This window comes from Bombina bombina, chromosome 5 (genome assembly GCF_027579735.1).
Source record: "Bombina bombina isolate aBomBom1 chromosome 5, aBomBom1.pri, whole genome shotgun sequence".
Lineage (NCBI taxonomy): Eukaryota > Metazoa > Chordata > Amphibia > Anura > Bombinatoridae > Bombina > Bombina bombina.
Genome location: NC_069503.1, coordinates 671,298,033 through 671,311,356, shown reverse-complemented (window position 1 = coordinate 671,311,356; position 13,324 = coordinate 671,298,033).

Genomic DNA, 13,324 nt, shown 5'->3' with positions numbered 1-13,324 from the left:
ACTGGAGCAGCATTTGTTCTATATTTCCTCCTCTTATGCCTCTCCATGTATATTGATAGAAAATTTAAATTTTAATTGTGTTTTTCAAAAAACGATCATGAGAGAATGATGTCAAAACTCATTCACAAATTGACTTAAATAAGACACACTCTTCTTATCTGTCAGAGCAAAGAGTAATGTTAACACGAATAAGTATATTGACTCTATTGAAACGGAGTCTTCTTGTGTGTCCCTAGTAGATTAAGTGCATAAAATAGCTTGATATCAAAAATCTATATGTAAGATTTATGAATAATATCACGTAATGCGTATCACATTTCAAATAGCAAACCAAGAAAGGGGGGACATTGTTTGCAATATTTCAGCCTATATTATCACTATAGTGCAGATCCTACCCATTAGTGGATTAACCGAATTTAATTGCGTTTTTCAACAAACGATAATAAAAGAATAATGTCAACACTAATCCACCAATTGACTTAAATTGAACACACTATTCTTATTTATAAAAGCAAAGAGTATTGTTATGCAATCATAAGATGAAATATGCTAAAGTGTATCTCTTATTACAGTGGTTATAATCATAATTTATTTTGTACTGTAATTTCCAAAACGTCATCTGCTACAAGTATAGGACAATCATTCATGCCAGTATGGTAGTTTATCCCTATATGAGTTATTACAATAGTGTTACTGTTCCTTCTGTCATGGATTATTGATCTATATGTACATTAAAAGTCACCTATTGTTCATTTACAGGAATGCCGCAAATCCATCCTGTTCGTTAATTCCATTTACGTTTTAATAACCAGTTCTTGACACAATCTGGTTTTCAATGCATACTGTTACTATATAGTGTTTTGTGAGTGCTGGATATTATCCATGTACTAGTTTCACTATTGTATTGTAACAAAACGAGTTGAGTTTCGGTTGACACATGTAAATTATATTGCATTAAATCTGTAAAGGTATTATTTACATTACACCTTCAATACAGGTGGCAATGCTGCTTTTAAAATTTTTAATGATTATGAACATATTAATTTAAACAATGTGTGTGTATGACAAAATATTTACAAATAATCTATACTATAATTGCGTTTGTAATGTCCGTCGCCGTCGGCAGTAGCGCGCATCCTCAATGGAATGTTGGCACGCAGCCAAAAGAATTCACCTGGATGCAGCGAACCTGCATCCAGGTGAATTCCGAAATCCACCGGGATGCAGCGAAGGCAAATAGAGTATTACAAAAAAAAAACACCGCCCGCACGAAGTATAACAAAAAAAAAAAAACACGAACCTCCCACACGAAGTATTAACACCTACACCGCAAACCCACACATCACAAAATAATAAAGTAATTAACCACTTAATCCCTTAACCATCAACCACCCACATCGCAATAAACCTAATTACCCTATTAACCCATAAACTGCAAAAACCCCACATCGCAATAAACCTAATTTCCCTATTAACCCCTAAACTGCAAAACCCCCACATTGCAATAAACATAATTAACCTATTAACCCCTAAGCCGCAAAACCCACACATCGCAATAAACCTATTTACCCTATTAACCCATAAACCGCAAAAAAACCACATCGCAATAAACCTATTTAACCTATTAACCCCTTAAACCGCCAAAATCCACAATGCAAATAATGAATTAAATTTCTAAGTCCTCTAACCTAACAACCCCTAACCTAATACCCCCTTACCTAAATTAACACAAATTAACTAAACTAAAAAATACTAAAGTTACAAAAAAAAGCTAAGATTACAAAAAATTAAAAAGGCTAACATTACAGAAAATAAAAAAACTAATTACCAAAGTTTACAAAATTTAACCTAATCCCTATGAAAATAAAAAAGCCCCCCCAAATAAAAACACCCCCTAATCTAAGAATAAATTGCCAGTAACCCTTTTAAGGGCTTTTTGCTGGGCATTGCCCCAAGATAAACAGCTCTTTTACAGAAAAAAAAGTCTAAGTCCCCCTAACAGTAACCCCCCCCACCCACCAAACCCCCCAAAATAAAAGAACCTAACACTAAAAACCTAAACTACCCATTGCCCTGAAAAGGGCATTTGTTTGGGCATTGCCCTTAAAAGGGCATTTAGCTATTTTACTGCCCATCCCTAATCTAAATAAAACAACCCCCCTAAAAAAAAAAACTTATAAAAACTTAAGTCTATCCCCCAGGTTGGTACTCACACCATTCCTGAAGTCTGGCGGAGAAAATCCTGTTCCAGGCAGTGAAGTCTTCCAAGTGGCGACCTCTTCTTTCTTCTTCCAGGAACATCCGGCGTGTGTTTTTTTTAAGAATATGTAAAATAATTTTCTCCCACCATTGCTAGAGATTATAAACTTATCAAAATGTTTTTTTTTTCTGTGAAGTCTGTAAGACTTAAAATAATAGATGCTGAAATAATGAAATAGGCAGATCATAATAATAATAAAACAATTCACGTGTATATATATTTTTACATATTACTCAATGGGCTCCATGCACTAAGCTGTCTGCGAGGTGTTTGTGAGTTTTTCCGTCTACATTTCTGCGTGCGGATCGAACATCATATGTACTATGCCCCTAATTCATTGGAAAACTGACATTTACAAGTGTCGAGCGAACTTGTCCGCAACTCTTACACCTAGATTTAGAGTTTTTTGGCCAAAGGGGTGCGTTAGCTACACGTGTTTTTTTTTCCCCACACCTTTTAAATAACGCTGGTATTTAGAGTTCTCTGAAGGGCTGCGTTAGGCTCCAAAAAGGGAGCGTAGAGGCATATTTACAGCCACTTCAACTTTCAATACCAGCGTTGCTTACGGTAGCGGCCTAGCTGGAAAAACGTGCTCGTGCACGATTACCCCATAGGAAACAATGGGGCAGTTTGGGCTGAAAAAAGAACTAACACCTGCAAAAAAGCAGCGTTAAGCTCCACACGCAGCCCTATTGTTTCCTATGGGGAAACAGTTTCTAAGTCTGCACCTAACACCCTAACATGTACCCCGAGTCTAAACACCCCTAACCTTACACTTATTAACCCCTAATCTGCCGCCCCTGCTATCGCTGACCCCTGCATTTTATTATTAACCCCTAATCTGCCGCTCCGGACACCGCCGCAACCTACATTATAGCTATGTACCCGTAATCTGCTGCCCACAACATCGCCAACACCTACATAATATTTATTAACCCCTAATCTGCCCCCCCCCAACGTCGCCGCTACCTTACCTATACTTATTAACCCCTAATCTGCCGACCGGACCTCGCCGACACTATAATAAATGTATTAACCCCTAAACTGCCTCACTCCCGCCTCAAAAACCCTATAATAAATAGTATTAACCCCTAATCTGCCCTCCCTAACATCGCCGACACCTAACTTCAAGTATTGACCCCTAATCTGCCGACCGGACCTCGGCGCTACTCTAATAAATGTATTAACCCCTAAAGCTAAGTCTAACCCAAACCCTAACACCCCCCTAAGTTAAATATAATTTTTATCTAACGAAATAAATAAAATCTTATTAACTAAAGTATTCCTATTTAAAGCTATATGCTTACCTGTAAAATAAACCCTTATATAGCTACACTATATCGAATAATTATATTGTAGCTATTTTAGGATTTATATTTATTTTACAGGCAACTTTGTATTTATTTTAACTAGGTACAATAGCTATTAAATAGTTATTTACTATTTAATAGCTACCTAGTTAAAATAATTACAAAATTATCTGTAAAAAAAATCCTAACCTAAGTTACAATTAAACCTAACACAATAAATAAATTAAATCAATTAACTACAAGTACCTACAATTAAATAAACTAAACTAAATTACAAAAAAACAAACACTAAATTATAAAAAATAACAAAAGATTACAAGAATTTTAAGCTAATTACACGTACTCTAAGCCCCCTAATAAAATAACAAAGCCCCCCAAAATAAAAAAATTCCCTACCCTAATCTAAATTAAAATAGTTAACAGCTCTATTACCTTACCAACCCTTAAAAGGGCTTTTTGCGGGGCATGCCCCAAAGAAATCAGCTCTTTTGCCTGTAAAAAAAACACAATACCATCCCCCAACATTACAACCCACCACCCACATACCCCTACTCTAACCCAAACCCCCCTTAAATAAACCTAACACTACCCCCCTGAAGATCTCCCTACCTTGAGTCGTCTTCACTCTGCCGAGCAGCGATGGACCAAAAGAAGACATCCGGAGCAGCAGAAGTCTTCATCCTATCCGGGCAGAAGAGGAACAGCCAATAGAATGCGAGCTCAATCTGATTGGCTGATTGGATCAGCCAATCCGATTGCACTTCAATCTGATTGGCTGATTCAATCAGCCAATCAGATTTTTCCTACCTTAATTCCGATTGGCTGATAGAATCCTATCAGCCAATCGGAATTCGAGGGACGCCATCTTGGATGACGTCACTTAAAGGAACCTTCATTCGTCGTCTAGTCGTCGGGAGAAGAGGATGTTCCGCGCCGAAGGTCTTGAAGATGGAGCCGCTCCTCGTTGGATGGATGAAGATAGAAGATGCCGCTTGGATGAAGATGTTTGCAGATGTCCTCTTCTGCCCGGATAGGATGAAGACTTCTGCCACTCTGGATGTCTTCTTTTGGTCAATCGCTGCTAGGCTGAGTGAAGACGACTCAAGGTAGGGAGATCTTCAGGGGGGTAGTGTTAGGTTTATTTAAGGGGTGGTTTGGGTTAGAGTAGGGGTATGTGGGTGGTGGGTTGTAATGTTGGGGTGGTATTGTGTTTTTTTTTACAGGCAAAATGCTGATTTCTTTGGGGCATGCCCCGCAAAAAGCCCTTTTAAGGGTTGGTAAGGTAATAGAGCTGTTAACTATTTTAATTTAGATTAGGGTAGGGAATTTTTTTATTTTGGGGGGCTTTGTTATTTTATTAGGGGGCTTAGAGTAGGTGTAATTAGCTTAAAATTCTTGTAATCTTTATTTTTTGTAATTTAGTGGGGGTTTTTGTAATTTAGTTTAGTTTATTTAATTGTAGGTACTTGTAGTTAATTTATTTAATTTATTTATTGATAGTGTAGTGTTAGGTTTAATTGTAACTTAGGTTAGGATTTATTTTACAGGTAATTTTGTAATTATTTTAACTAGGTAGCTATTAAATAGTAAATAACTATTTAATAGCTATTGTACCTAGTTAAAATAAATATAAAGTTGCCTGTAAAATAAATATAAATCCTAAAATAGCTACAATATAATTATTTGTTATATTGTAGCTATATTAGGGTTTATTTTACAGGTAAGTATTTAGCTTTAAATAGGAATACTTTAGTTAATAAGATTTTATTTATTTCGTTAGATAAAAATTATATTTAACTTAGGGGGGTGTTAGGGTTAGGGTTAGACTTAGCTTTAGGGGTTAATACATTTATTAGAGTAGTGGCGAGGTCCGGTCTGCAGATTAGGGGTTAATACTTGAAGTTAGGTGTCAGCGATGTTAGGGAGGGCAGATTAGGGGTTAATACAAATTATTATAGGGTTTTTGAGGCGGGAGTGAGGCGGTTTAGGGGTTAATACATTTATTATAGTGGCGGCAAGGTCCGGTCGGCAGATTAGGGGTTAATGAGTATAGGTAAGGTAGCAGCGACGTTGGGGGGGGCTGATTAGGGGTTAATAAATATTATGTAGGTGTCAGCGATGTTAGGGGCAGCAGATTAGGGGTACATAGGGATAATGTAGGTGGCGGCGGTGTGCGGTCGGCAGATTAGGGGTTACATTTTTTTATTAGAGTGGCAGCGATGTGGGGGGGGCTCGGTTTAGGGGTACATAGGTAGTTTATGGGTGTTAGTGTACTTTAGAGCACAGTAGTTAAGAGCTTTATAAACCGGCGTTATCCCATAAAGCTCTTAACTCCTGACTTTTTTCTGCGGCTGGAGTCTTGTCGGTAGAGGGTCTACTGCTCACTTTAGCCAAGACTCTAAATACCGGCGTTATGAAGATTCCATTGAAAAGATAGGATACGCAATTGGCGTAAGGGGATCTGCGGTATGGAAAAGTCGCGGCTTGGAAGTGAGCGTTAGACCCTTTCCTGACTGACTCTAAATACCAGCGGGCGGTAAAAGCAGCGTTAGGAGCCCTTAATGCTGCTTTTGATGGCTAACGCAGAACTCTAAATCTAGACGTTATATTCTAGTCTTTTTGTAGCTAAAAAATCCTCGCTCAACATAAATCTCGCAAAATAACAGTACTTACTAAACAATCTATTTCTACACACGCTACTTTTCTGCACCTAGCTTGTGAAAAATCCCTCGCCAGCTTATAGGTGGCGAGCACAATAATAAACAATAGGGTCTATAAGATATATGCCTACAAGTGTATAAAAGCAGGACAATACACTTGAATCTTTACTCACGGTAGGTCCTGCTAGCCATGGAGATACTTCTTCAGCTATATATTTTTTGTCTGATGCAAATCAGGGGGAGAAGGCAAATTCGGAACCTGATGCTATAGAAAATGTTGTTAGAATAAGGAGATTGTGGGTACAGCATGTATTCCTTCCTCTGGTTCCTTTAGATGGCCTTTCCGATAGAAAGGTTATTTAAAGGTTCCATCTGGATCGACATTCAATATTGACTTTATTTGCTCAAATTGCACAGTTCTTAGCGCCAGTGATGGCATGTTCAATGGCAATTCCCAGACTCCTCAAATTTTTTTGCTGCCTTGCACTTTTTTGCCACCGGATCATTTCAGGCAGTGTCCAGCATCATCATTGGTTTCAATCAATCTGCCTTTTCGCGTCATCTAACAAAATTTATCGATGTATATATTCCCAGAATATGTTTGTCTACCATCTACCACAGAAGAGTGGCAATCGATAGTCTCATTTCTATCGTGTTGCAGGAATGCCAAATGTACTTGGGGCCATAGACTGTACCCATATTGCAGTTAGACCGCCACGTTTATGGGAGGAGATTTATTGGAACAGAATGTCTTGCCATTCTCTGAATGTACAGATGGTGTGTGACCCAAAAATGAGAATTATAAGCATAGCATCCTGCACAGACCTGCAGCTGTGGCGTTCTGAGCCCATTCTGTAAACCGCTCCAAAATGCTATTTACAGCTTCTTTTTATGCTGTCATGTTTTTACCCTCAATTCAATAAAGTGAAGTCCTTTTACTATTTGTGGAGTCCTTTTTGCGCTTTGGGACGCTCACCTGTCTTTGTGTATATATATATATATATATATATATATATATATATATATATATATATATATATATATATATATATATATATATATATATATATATATATATATAGCAACAAAGAAAACTTGCACTCACTGGACTTTTAACAAAACTTTACTTGGCAGAAAATAGTGACATTTCGGGGACAGTGTATCCCCTTCCTCAGGAACGTCACTATTTTCTGCCAAGTAAAGTTTTGTTAAAAGTCCAGTGAGTGCAAGTTTTCTTTGTTGCTGTACACTTAATTCCACTAGCACCCTGGCAGTTGTGATTGAGTGAGAGTGCACATCTTTGCTAACGTATATATATATATATAACATTTTATATATATATATATATATATATATATATATATATATATATATATATATATATATATATATATATATATATATATATATATGCAAAAGAGGAGTATGGGGGAGGTGCTCGAAGCGCTAGTACAGAATGGTCCGTTCTAGGGGAATATAAATAAAAATAATAAAATACCTGATTACAGCTCTGTGCAAGTTATTGCAGAACTATTAAAAGGCAGTTAATAAGAGTTAGATTGCATGATAATAAAAACCTCTTACATACACCATATATAATACAGTTATAAATGGATACACATATGTATATCTACAATAACGCAAAAATACTACAACATTATATCAACATTAAATCAACAGAACCAAATGTGCAGATACAGATGGAAATATAGGGGAGTGCGTGCTGAATATTGCATGGAAATGAATAAGAGTCTATTGTATCTGGGGAGAACCCCAATATGTGCCGGCAAGTGGTGAGAAAAACAGAAGTGCAGTAGATATATGGTTCTTTTCGCACCCTTCACACTGTGACCTCCACTCCAGGTGAAAACCCCTTAAGGATGTGTACTCACAGCAAGCACCATCAATCAATATGAGGTAAGGTATAGGCGAAAACACTCTCTGCAGCTCGTGTGTCCTGGGTAGAGCTAAAGTGCTTAGTTCACTACAAATTGCAGCTTCTCCTCAGAATCCAATTTGTATTACTCTTTTCAATACGATGTCCAAAAAGGCTTATACAAAGCCGTGGAATATGTGGATGACAAAAGCGATGCAAGGACTAGTGCAGTATTGTCACACAATAGTTTATTAATAACAACCAAAATACAGCGTTTGTACTCACATTTATATACCTCAATGTGATGAGGTAGCTTAAAGCATGAAGTAAAGTTATAAACCAATGAAAACAGTCAATGCGATGGTCTGCAGTGTGCCAGTCTCAATATAATGTTCTATTTCAGCCTTACGCGTTTCGAAGGAATGTTACAGAACCTCCGTTCTCCCTTCTTCGTACAATTAATTTGCTCTTCCATATTTAGGGCAAGTTCTTTCTTCTTTTTTCTCGTGCGCCTCAATAGGTCCAGAGCTTATACCTCTACTAGTTAGGGGTATATTCTATCTTTTTTTCACTTTATATATATATATATATATATATATATATATATATATATATATATATATATATATATATATATATATATATATATATATATATATATATATATATATATATATATAACATCCGTCTAAATATTTATACATTTTGTATTAATCTATTTTATTACAAATATTTGGCGACCAAAAATAAATTCTAATTAGTAATTGATAGTAATTTGATGCTATCATCTAAACGTAATCCAAAAATTCATTATTGGATATTGTATTCAATAATTTCAATGATGGATATTGTTTATTATTATTATGGAAAACATATTTCATTACAAACTTTAATATGTTTTATTTTTATTACAGGGGATGCTGGTTATCCATGTTATGAATGGCTTCTGACACCCTATAATAACCCACAACTCAGGAAACATATCCGGTTCAATGAGGCACACAAGACCACAAGGGGTGTCATTAAAAGGATGTATGGATTATTGAAAATGAGGTTCAGATGTCTGGACAGATCTGGCAGTGCAATGCAGTATTTTACAGAGAAAGTTGCTAGAATAATATGTTTGTTGTGTTTTGTACAATATTGCCACCAAAAGAGGATGCCCCATTGTGGATGATATTCCCATGCCCTTAGAAGATTTTCTAGAGGAAATTTGTAGGGAGAACCCAAATAGACATGGCATGGCCACAAGGGACATGGTTTCTAACCAATATTTTGATAATTGATTTTAAATAAAACATATTGTTTCATGTTCTGAAAATATTGTTTAAATATCTGCAAATTATGTAATTAGTTACGTCTTTATGTTATTTTTTTGTCTAATTAAAAAATATTTAAAATCTCAATATCTTCTTTTATTGTATTCCATTTTGTCAACACCATAGTTAATAGTATTGGCATTGATCCCATACAACTAAAATTAAAATGAAACAGAGGTTAATTTTGTTACAATTAATTGTATTAAGATTTTTTTAAAGACAAAACAAAACACACAAATAAACCTATATAGAAGCATTTTATCATAACAATTAGCATATGGTAACAAAATGAAAAAGGTAGAATGTAGAAAATCAAAGTTCACATTCGTCCATGTACAGATTCTTCAAACTATTCTTTATTTATTGACTCATTTTGTAACATAATAAGGGAATAAAATTAGAATGAATAACACATTTCCCAATAACTGTATTAGTAATGTTAGGTGTGGTCAACAACTTTGGCTCTACAGATGTTTTCAAAATGAATTTCCTATGATGCTTAAGCATCTTAAAGATAGTTAAGCAGCATGGGAAATGTAGTTTTTAAACAAATTGAGATCCAAGATTCTTAACCCATTTATTTTAAAAAATAGTGAATAAATACTTGTATGTAAACAATAAAGGCAAGATAAAATTGTTGTTAGTAAGGGTTAGTTGAATTCAAAATTCAAAAAAAAGAATATAGCAATATAATCTAAATAGTCACACGTCATTTTGATTGACAAGTATAGTTGTAACGTCCGATACAAAGATGTCCCTACAGGAGCCATGGTCAGTTTTCTCCAAGATATGTAATCTGTCTTTCTGCCATCTCATTTGGGGCCTTAGAGGCATTAGTCACCTAGTTTTGCATTAACAAATAAAACCAAATTTTATAATATGTATCTACATTTCCTAAGATTAGTGCCACAGTTTCATGGAGCTTGTGTGTCAATCGAATTCTATCTAGTATCTCCTGCCACAATGATGCCCTTTCCTTCCAGTATTTGGCGATACACACTCTTATGACAGTGCAAAGTATTCTAATAAAAGTATTGATATGGTTATGGAGGTTTGGAAGTGGCGTATTCAGGAGCCCCTGGGACATGGTTAGCGTTATCTGATCATCTAGTAGTGTACTAAGGTAGGTAGATAGGTTTGACCAGATCTGATTAACCTCGCGGCATTCCCACCACATATGTGCGTAAGTGCCTATGTCATTGGATCCCCTGTAGCAGTTTCTGTTTCTTACCTCTGTAAAGTGGGAAGTTTTTATTGGGATTAGATACCACCGAAAGATGGTCTTATAGCTATTCTCCCTTAAATCCGCGGTAATCAAACCCCTGCAAGAGGAGTAAAGTAGTTTGTGCCATTCCCTCACCTCCAACCCAATACCCGAATCAGCTTCCCATTTGAGCATGAGAGAAGACTTTTCTTCATTTGCTGTGGACTGCAGTGCTATGTACAATTGAGAGATAGTGTGTTTCGGCCTGATGTTGGTGCAGCATATTCTCTCTAATGGGGTACTAATTTGATTCTGTATGTTGGGTAAGAATTTGCCCAAAGCGGAGGTGATTTGTAAATATAAATACCACCGAAGGGGGTCTGGAGCCAATAGCTCCTGTGTTTGTGTGAAAGTTAGAGGTTTATTATGTAGCAACATGTCTCCCACCCGGTAAAGTCCCTTATTTTCCCATTTATCTAGTTGTTTCCTGTATTCAGTCAGAATAAGATATTTGAGTGGCATCTTGAGTGAGAAATCTGGAACCATTTTTTTCTTTTTTAGTAAGGTTCTCCAGTGATCCACTGCGTGACTGGTGATTGGAGAATAATTGTTGAGGTAAAGAGGTATCCCAGATTAGATCGTTTGGGGAACCAAAGTCCCCCAAATCTGACTCCAAACCGATCCACAATTTCAATTATTTTTTTTGTTTGAGATGGTAATGCTATCACCATAGCTTCACTTTTATCCATATTTATTTTGTATCCTGCTATGGCAGAAAACTGACTGAGAACATCATAAAGGAGGTTAAGGGCCTAGTTAGTGTTAATAAAACATCATCCGCGAAAAGAGTGATCTTATAATCCGTTTTTTTAAGCTGAAAGCCTGTAATGTCAGGAATATGTCTAATACAGGCGGCTAAGGGTTCCATACAAAGTGTAAACAACAGAGGTGAAAGTGGACACCCCAGCGGACACCCCTTTCTCATGCCATTTTTAATATTTATAGGTTTGGAGTGGTGACCGATAGCTCTAACCGTGGCCGTAGGTTTGGAATATATACTCTGTAAGGCTGTCACAAAGGAGCATTTGAATCCCATCTTTTCCAAGACTGAGAACATGTATGTTCAATCAATTCTGTCAAGCGCCTTCTCCGCATCCAGTGATAGGACCAGAGAAGGCGTTTTCGACTTTGTCAGTTGGATGATGGTCGTGATTATGCGTCTAATGTTATCAGGAGCTTCTCTGCCGCCACAAAACCAACCTGGTCTGGATAAACTATGTCTGGTAATATAGGTTTAAGTCTATTTGGTAATATCTTGGTGAAGATCTTTAGATCTTGGTTTATTAGAGATATGGGTCTGTAACTAGTGCACCACTTTACATTTTTTCCTGGTATAGGTATTACGACTATCCTTGCTCTAAGAAGGTCAGGAGGTATCACATATCCTTGCATAATGTGATTGGAGAATTTAACTAAGTGAGAAAGTAGAGAGGATTTGAACAATTTGTAATATTCTCCCAGGAGACCATCAGGACCCGGAGCCTTACCTGGCTTCAAATCCTTTACGGCCTTTTGAACCTCAGTCACCATTATCTCCTGATTTAAGGTATCTCTATCCGTCTCTGTCAAAGAAGGTAGTTATTAAGAAATTGAGCCAGTAAAGTTGTGGTCTGTGCAGACCGAGTCACCTTATTTCCATCGTATAGGTCGCTATAATATTCAGCAAAGCAGTCAACTATTTCTTGTGGGTGTGTTGTAGTAGTGCCGTCTTGTCTCTGAATTTGTGATATAGCCACCAGTCTTAGTTTGTCACAAATTGTATTTGCCATATATATATCTGGTTTATTGGAATATATATAGTAATTAGCCTTAAGTCGAAACGCTGCCCTTACCGATTGATCATTAAGGATGTTAGCTAATGCTGTACGCTTTTTGTAACTGTTTTAAAGTGGTCTTATATTGTGTTAGTCTGTGTTGTTTTTCAAGTGTGCTAATTTAACTTTGGAGTTCTAATCTTTGATAATTTAATTTTTTAACCACAGCGGATTTCTCTTTTATAAGCAATCCTCTTAAAAAGGTTTTATGAGCTGCCCAGATCGAAATGGGATTCTCCGTCATCCCCGTGTTAATGTTCCAATATTCCCACATTCGTCCTGTTGTAACATTTAGAACATGAGGATCTTTTAGGCAAAAGGGGTCAAATGTCCATGATCTAGTTCTGTTGGCCTTCTGCAGAGTGCCTAATTTAAGTTGTGTTATTGAATGGTCTGACCACACACAGGAGTGGATAGTAGCTGAGTCTAGGGCAGGTTGCAAGATTTGGCTAATAAATATATAATCTAGCTTTATGTATGTCTTATGTGCCACTGAATAGTATGTGGTGTCTACAGTATTTCCATATAAGGTCCCCAGGAATCAATTAAGGCATGTGTGCTCAGATGGTCTAGTATCACTTTAGTCATTTTATATTGTCTATTTTGTTTGTTAGTTAACAATTGGAGGCATTTTCTATATTGTAATGCGAGATCCACATTAAAGTCTCCGGCTAATATTATCCTTGTCTGAGACCAATTTGTCAGTTGATGTACTATTTGCTTAAAGAAGGTATCTTGTTTATCATTAGGGGCATATATGTTGCAAAATATAATATCGGTACCTTGTATCTGGCCTCTAACTATTAAAAATCTGCCCTCTT